The sequence below is a fragment of the Marmota flaviventris genome, chromosome 4 (assembly GCF_047511675.1).
Source record: "Marmota flaviventris isolate mMarFla1 chromosome 4, mMarFla1.hap1, whole genome shotgun sequence".
In the NCBI taxonomy this organism is placed as follows: domain Eukaryota; kingdom Metazoa; phylum Chordata; class Mammalia; order Rodentia; family Sciuridae; genus Marmota; species Marmota flaviventris.
Window position 1 is genome coordinate 134,438,984 of NC_092501.1, and position 8,186 is coordinate 134,447,169.

The following is an 8,186-nucleotide window of genomic DNA, read 5'->3' on the forward strand; positions in this document are numbered from 1 at the left end:
AGGTTTGTACCTCCACATCTAACAGTATTTGCTAATATTTTATTAAGAAATTTTATATCTATTTTCATCAGGGATATTGGTCTCATGTCTTCCTTCCTAGATGTATGTTTATCTGGGATTGATGCTGGGTTGTAATAGTTGCCTAGACTCAATTTGGGTTGTTCTCTTCCCATTTCATGGAATAATTTGAGGAGAATTTGCATCTTTTTTAAAGGTCTGGTAGAACTTGAGAATCCATCTGGTCCTGTGTTTTCCTGTATTCTAAGGCTAATTATTACTGCTTTAATCTCATTACTTGATATTGGTTTGTTTATGTTTTCTATACCCTCTTAGTTCAATTGGATAGGTCATATGTGTCTAGAAATTTTCAATATCTTCCGGATATCTTATTTATTGAACTATAAGTTTTCAAAATAGTCTCTAATGATCCTCTAAATTTCAGAACTGTCTGTGGTAATACCTCCATTTTCATCTCTAATTTCATTGTTTTGGATCTTCTCACTCTTTCTTTGGGTTGATGTGGCTAAAGGTTTATCACTCTTGTTTATTTTTTTAAAGAATATTTTCAGTATAATAATAGTAGAAAATTTATAATGTAAATGTTATGATAATAGGTAGAAAATTTTCCAAACCTTAGGAATTAGGTGGACATACACATTCAGGATACAAATAATAAAGAACCCCAAATAATGTAAAAAAAGAACTTCTCTAAGACATACCATAATTGAAACGAATAAACATGGAGAAAACTGCAAGAGAAAAATGTCAAGTCATATTTAGAGGTAAACTAGTAAAACTCATTTCTGACAACTCAGTTCACACTCTAAAATCCAGAAGGGCTTGGAATGAAATAATCCAAACTCTGAACGAAAACAACTGCCAACCAAGATTGTTATATCTAGCAAAGCTATCTTTCAGAATGGAAGTAGAATTTAAAACTTTTCATCTCCTTTTCTTGCTTTCTTAAGTCATTTCTTAGGTCTTCTTTAAGCTTATTATATTTTTAATAATTTTTATAGTCTTTCTCTGGAATTCATTCCTGTCATATCTGTGGGTTCTATTTTGGGGGCAATGTAAAAATTGGGGGAGATTTGTTTGCCTATTTTCTCATGTTTTCTGAGGTCTTGAGGTCTTAATCTTGGACATCTGTTGAGATGGATTCCTCTTCCTTTTTTAAGAGTGTGTTCTTTGGATAAGTACTGTGTTGCTGGTAGCTTTGAACTTCAGCAAATAGACTCAGTATTATAAAGAGTTAATTGGAACCATCAGTACCTCTCAGCTTGCAACTGCATAACAGCGGATATAATTCACCCTGTGCACAGCCACTTTAAGATGGCTCCCTGCTTCAGCTCCCTGCTTACCAGCCAAGAAACATGAAGCATGTACACCAGCTTGCTGAGCTGCCTCTGTTTCAATTAAGATCAGACTGCCTCTCTGTTCCACAGGTTCTCCTGTGCCAAATTGTTTCCACAGTGCTCTTTCTCTTTCTGCTGGTATCACCCTTTCCATCTGTGTAAACCAATATTGCCAGCACCCTCAGCCTATTATTTTTTGTCTTATGTTCAGATTTCCTAAATTTGTTTGTCTCAATGGTTTTCTTACTCTTGGATATTGAATTTCAGTGGATTCCCTTGTACCCACCTCACTGAGAGGCAATACTCCTGCTAAGCCACTGAGCAACTGGAAAATGCACCCATCCCCTAATCTGCTATCTATTCCTCTGCAAGTTTTTAAAAATAATGATTGCACTGTTCTGGATCTGGTATAAGGACAAATAGCAAATAAGCAAACTTCTATTCAATAAAATCTATTTGAAAGTTTCTAAGAAAGGCAAGAGCCAGTGTATTTCAATGAGAATCACTTCCTCCCATAAACCTCCCCTTACAGTAAGGCTGAGATTCCATGTGAAGATGCTGTAACCAAACAATCCTTCACAGTCAGGGGCCTATCTTTCAAATAGGAACAGGACTGTCACGGTTCTAATTTTGCTCAAGCTACGTCTGGCCTCGAATCATCTGTTGAGAGTTAGAGGCTCTCTTCCTCTATCCATTTCCCATATGTGAACTGGAAGCCCTACCTTGGGTGCAGCATGAGGAGAAGATGGGATCTGGGATTCCCATTTTCTCAGTTTGGGATGCCCTTGTTCTAGATCAGAAGAGGAGCCAGGAGGACCTCCAGCTGCTGCTTGTCTTTGCACCGAGTACATGACTCCTGGAATAAGGTGCCACTCAGAGAAGCCTGGAATTGTCCACACCATGAGGTCCAGAGCCATGCTAGAAACATTTCCTTGGAAAAGCAGGCCATAAGCATATAAATTGCAATCTTTTCCCAAAGTGAATAACTTCATTTGCAATAGATCATGAAACTTCTACCTAGGAGCTCCCTTAAAAACAATGCAGGTAATGGTAAAAGAGGAGATTGGTGGATTTAAAGAAAATACATCCTAGGCTATGGATGAGATATTTTGCAGGAGAGAGCAGGGAACACAAGAGCAGGCTCATTGCTTTAATCTCCAAAGAAGATGAATACTGGTGTCTTCCCAGAGCAGAAAGGATGAAAGGGAGAAGCCCAACTCCCTTGAGTCTTTTTAATGACCATAATCCCATCCATCAGGGCTCCACTATCAAGAACTAATCCCCTCTAAAAGAGTTCTCCTCTTAGTATGATCACGTTGGCCTTAAAATTCAACACAAATTATTAGGGGACACCCAGTCCAGACCACAGAGAGTTTTTAGATACAATTTTTTTTTCATTTTACTTTATCACTACAATTTTTCTAAAAAAATAATTTGACCATCCTGAAATGCAGAAAGGTAGATTGATAAAGGATCTATGGTAACATTTATTTTTATTTAAATGCAGATTTCTTTCTCAAGTTTTTTTTTATAAAACATAGAAAAATATTTAATAAAACCAGCAGAAACAATCAATGAATAATTTAAGAAAACTATGCAAAATGTGTTTTTTGATGAAACTGCAAGATTAATATAAAAATTGTAGTAGAATGGCAAATTAGAATGATTTTTTTCATTATTAAAATATTATATAAGTGCATTGTAGTTATAAATAATAGGGGCGATTCATTTTGACATAACAATACAGGTATTAAATATAATTTGCTCTATTTCAGTCCCAGATACTTCCCCTTTCCCTCCACTATTATTCTTCCTTTACTGGTCTTCCTTCTACATATTTATTGTCTCTATTAATTGGGGCTATAAAGATATACATAAAGATGGAATTTACTGGGGTAATTATATGCTTATAAATTCGTATCATAATGTGGTCAATTTCATTCTGTGGTTCCTTCCTTTTCCAATGCCCTTTCCCTCCCCCTCATTTCCCTTCCTCTCTTCCACCAATATTCATGGGATCCCCCCACACACTATATTTTGCTTATATTGCCATAGCTTCTGCATATGAGAGAGAACATTCAACCCTTGATTTTCTGAATCTGGCTTATGTGACTTAGCATGATGCTTTCCAGTTTCATCCATTTACAAGCAAAGAACATAATTTCACTCTTTTTAAGACTGACTAAAACTCCATTATACATGTACCACATTTTCCTTATCCAGCTCTTGGGCTAGTTCCATAAGTTGGCGATTGTAAATTACACGGCTACAACACGGAAGTGCTTGTATTACTGTAATAAGTATGCTGATTTTAGAACTTTCAGCTAAATACTAAGGAATGAGATAACTGGCTCTCCAGTTAAGGATCTCCATACTGCTTTCCAAAGTTGTTGTACTAATTTATAGCCGCACCAACAATGTTTAAGTACCTTTTCCCCCACAACTTCACAACTTCTTTATTACTTAGATTATTGATGATTGCCAATCTAACTGGAGTGAGAGACATCTTAATGTAATTTTGTTTTGCATTTCCCCCATAGTTAGGCATGTTGAACATTTTTTTCATATATTTGTTGGAATTTTTATTTCTTATTTTGAGAAAGGACTATTTATTGAATGGGTTATTTCTTTTTAAAAATTATTTTTGGTAGTGTTTTTTAAAATTCTTTCTATATTTTGGATATTAATTTCTCATCCAAGGAATAATTGGCATTCTGTAGGCTTTCTTTTCACATTCTTGTTTCCTCTGCTAAGCAGAAACTTCTTAATTTGATGCCATCCCACTTACTGATTCTTGGTTTTGTTGTATGTGCTTTTGGGGATCTCATTAATGATAAAGGTGCCTGAGCCAATGTGTAGGAATGTTGAGCCTTTGTTTTCTTCTAGCAGTTGCAAAGTTTGTGGTCTCATTCCTGGGTTTTTGATAAACTTTAGTTGCCTTTTATGCAGGATGAAATATAGGGATCTAGTTTCATTCTTCTACATTCTTCTAGTTTCATTCTTCTACATACCTATATCACACCCCAATTGTTAACAAGGCTATCTTTTCCCAACAAGTTCTCTTTTAAAAAATTTAAACAGTTATTATCACAATTCTTTATTTTTTATTATAAACAATATTATGTATCAATCCAATCAATTTAATTTGATTTAGTTAACCATGTGAATTACAAAGACATGCATCTTAAATCTGAAAAAGAATCATAATACCTGGAGCAAAAAAGCCCATTGTGTTAGTCAGTTTTCTATCACTATAATGACATATCTGAGATAATTCATGTAGAAAGAGAGAAGGTTCGCAGTTTGAGGAGGTTCCTGTCTAAGATTGGGTGAACCAATTATTTTGGGCATCTGGTAGGCGTGACAGATGCCAATGGCAGGGAGTGCATGAGAGAACAATCTGCTCACCTCATGTCTAGGAAGAAAAAAAAATCAGTTCCCACAATGATATTCAAGAACATGCCTCTAATAACTGAAGAACCTCCCACAGGGAGGGTCCCTTCTCCAAAAAGTTCAGAGCACTCCGGTAGCACTGCCCTAAGGGATCAGTATTTACATACCTGGCCCTTTAGGGAACATTTCTCCATACCATAACCCTATTTTCCAAAGTAACTGAAACAATTTCTACTTTTTTATTATTAAATTCTCATTTGAATATAGAATCTGACAGCATAGGTCAGAAATAATTACTCAAGAACACTGACTACATTTTTTTGTTTGTTTTACAAGTATGGCAAATAAGAACACAAAGGAAAATTATCATCTGAGTGAGATTATTTCTGCTGATTGTTTTTTCTTATATGATTACAGAAGTGGAGAAGAAAAATACATGACAGGACGTTTTGGAAATGTTTTTGTAGTGGTGTAAATTTAAGAAATCCCTCTCAGGAAATTGTATGGTTATTGTTATTAAATTATAAAAATCAGTGATGAGGCTGGGCATGGTGGCACAGCCTGCAATCCCAGCAGCTGGGGAGGCTGAGACAGGTTGATCATGAGTTCAAAGCCAGCCTCAGCAAAAGCAATATGCTAAGCAACTTAGGGAGATCCTGTCTGTAAATAAGATACAAAATAGTGCTGGGGATGTGGTTTAGTGGTCCAGTGCCCCCGAGTTCAATCCCCAGTACCAAAAAAAGAAAAAAAGAAAGAAAAATCAGTGGTGAGGTCACTTTTATATAATCTGGGAAGAAACTACTGAAGTATTTTCCAGAAGGAATGGTGTTGGTTAAGGAACATCTGAAAAAGTTCTTACAACTATCAATTTTTATAATGGCATAGGAATATGTTAGAACTTATGGTAATGCAATAAAGTAAAATATGGCTAAAATTTAGGAGAATAATCAAGATATATTATATTATTTAGCCTAAAAACCTTAATAATGAAAGAAGCAACAATCAAAGAGCATGCATTGTTGTCACGAGAGATCTTCCAGGAAAGATGCTGCGAAGCTGTGAAATTAAAATTAGCCTAAGTGGGAAATCAACAATTTACACCTTTCAAACCATGCTCAGGGCATAGATGCGGCATGGGGGTTGGATCCTATGATTACAACCAGAAAAAAGAATGAATTAACAGTATCAGTATATTTAAACAGATCAATAGCTGCTAAAATTGTAAAAATAGAATAAACTGTAAAAAGTAACAGGCAGATAAACATGCAGTGTAACTTAATAAGCAAGCAGAAAGAATATTTCTACCAATAGGAATCTAGTTGTTTCTAAACTTTATATAGGAATAACTCACATATTCAATCTACATATGATCACTAATTAATCAAAGTTAATGCATTTTTTTCTCATTCCCAAGGCAATCTAAGTTCGTTTTAGAACTTTTGAAAAATCATAAACATGCAAAAAGAATGCAGGTCAAATAGCTTTAAGTTTATAACATTGAGTGATAGTGGCTCTATTTGTTTCCTACTACTACTACTATTGAAAAGATACCAGTGGCTTTAGAGAATGCAGATTTATTTGTCCACTGTTCTGGAGGTCAAGTGTCTTAAATCAGTTTCACTAGGCCAAAGTCAAGGTGCCAGTAGGACTGGGTCTTTGTGCAGCCACTGATGGGAGAATCCATTTCCTTACTTTCTTCTGTTGCTCAAGGATGCCTATATTCCTTGGCTGTTGTCCATTCCCCATCTCAAAACACATCACTCTAATCTCTATTTCTGCCAACACATGGCCTTCTTCTTTGACTCTCACCCTCCCTATATTCTCCTTACAAGGATTCTTGTGATTATATGGGCCCGTTTGAATAATCCAGGATAATGTACCATCTCAAAACCCTTCATTTGATTACAGATATAAAGTCTCTTTTGCTATATAAGGTAAGATTCATAGGGTCCAAGGATCAAAACATGGTCATACTTAGGTGCCATTTTCCTGCCAAATACAGTGGTGATAATGCTCTGTATTTCCCCCTATAATGGTGTATCAGGAATGATGGAGGCCAGAAAGCATTCTCTGAATTAATAAAGCATACTCAAGAATTTTTATTATCCAAGAGAAGATGCCATGTTTATATGGTCAACACAGACTTAATATTTCTGAAATACGTGGGGAGATAATGGGTAATAGCCAAGGGATTTTAGAAAATCATTTTAGTCTAGAAAGTTTGCTCTATTTCTGTCATTTTTCAGTTCCTTACCACCACCACCACCTCCCCCCGCCTTTTTTTTTTCTTTTGGTGGAAATTACTCCAAGATTCTTTTAATGAATTCACTGTAATTATTTTGAGGGTGAATACTTTTTTCTATCTTTGTAAGTATTTTACAGAGAAAGTGAGAAAGAATGTTTACATTCAGAATCATTTGTCAAATGGTAATTTATTCAAAATGTCTCAATTTCCAAATAATTAAATTAGTTCTGACATTTACAATTTGTTAAGCAACAACAGGATCTGTACATTTCCATCTTCTTTGCTTGTTCTCGTGATTATACTAGCTTGCTTAAGTAGTTGATGTATCTCAACCTATTTTATATATGTCTTCTTTTTCCCCAAAACAAGTAAAACCAATATTCATGGATTGTGTATCCTTATAACCCTAAATACCTATTACAGAGCCTAAAATACAGAACAAAAACTATTTCTGTGATCAACTAAGTAGATTGGATTCTTGATTTAACTTTGTTGAATTGTTGCTATTATTTGGGTCCTGAATACCCCACAAAGGCCCATGTCCTTGGAGCTAGAGGGAGGTGATGGAAACTTCAGGAGGCAGGGGCTGGTAGAAGGAGTTGGATCATTGGGTTAGGCCCTTAAAAGGGAAATTGGGACCCTGGCTCCTTCTTCTATTTCCGCTTCCTGGCTGCTATGAAGTGAAAGGGACTTCTCTGCCATTGCTCCCACACCGGGAGGTACCATGCTGCCACATGTATAAAGCAGCAGGGACAAGGGACTATGAAGAGAAACCTCTGAAACCATGAGCCAAAATAAGCCATGTCCTTCATGCAGTGGATTTTCTCAGGAGTTTTGTCACAGCAATGGAAAGAGCAACAGAGAAAAACAAGTTTAATGAAGGCATAGCTCTTATCTATCTGGCTTTTCAACATTATGACTCTAGTGCTAGGAGAATGCCTGGTACAAATTTAACTACTCAAAAAATATTTATAGAAGAAATTTATAGTCATGAAAACACATAGTTGTGAGGGTCTTCAATAAATAATCACTAATAGCATTCATTTTCTTTCATGATGTAATATAAATTGTACAAGTGGCTTTCCTATTCCCACAAGAAATAGTATATTTACATGATGTATTGCCTATGTGTTTCTTTTATTTTGGCTTACATAGCACAGTTACTTCCCAGAAATGAACACATTTTTTTTCTA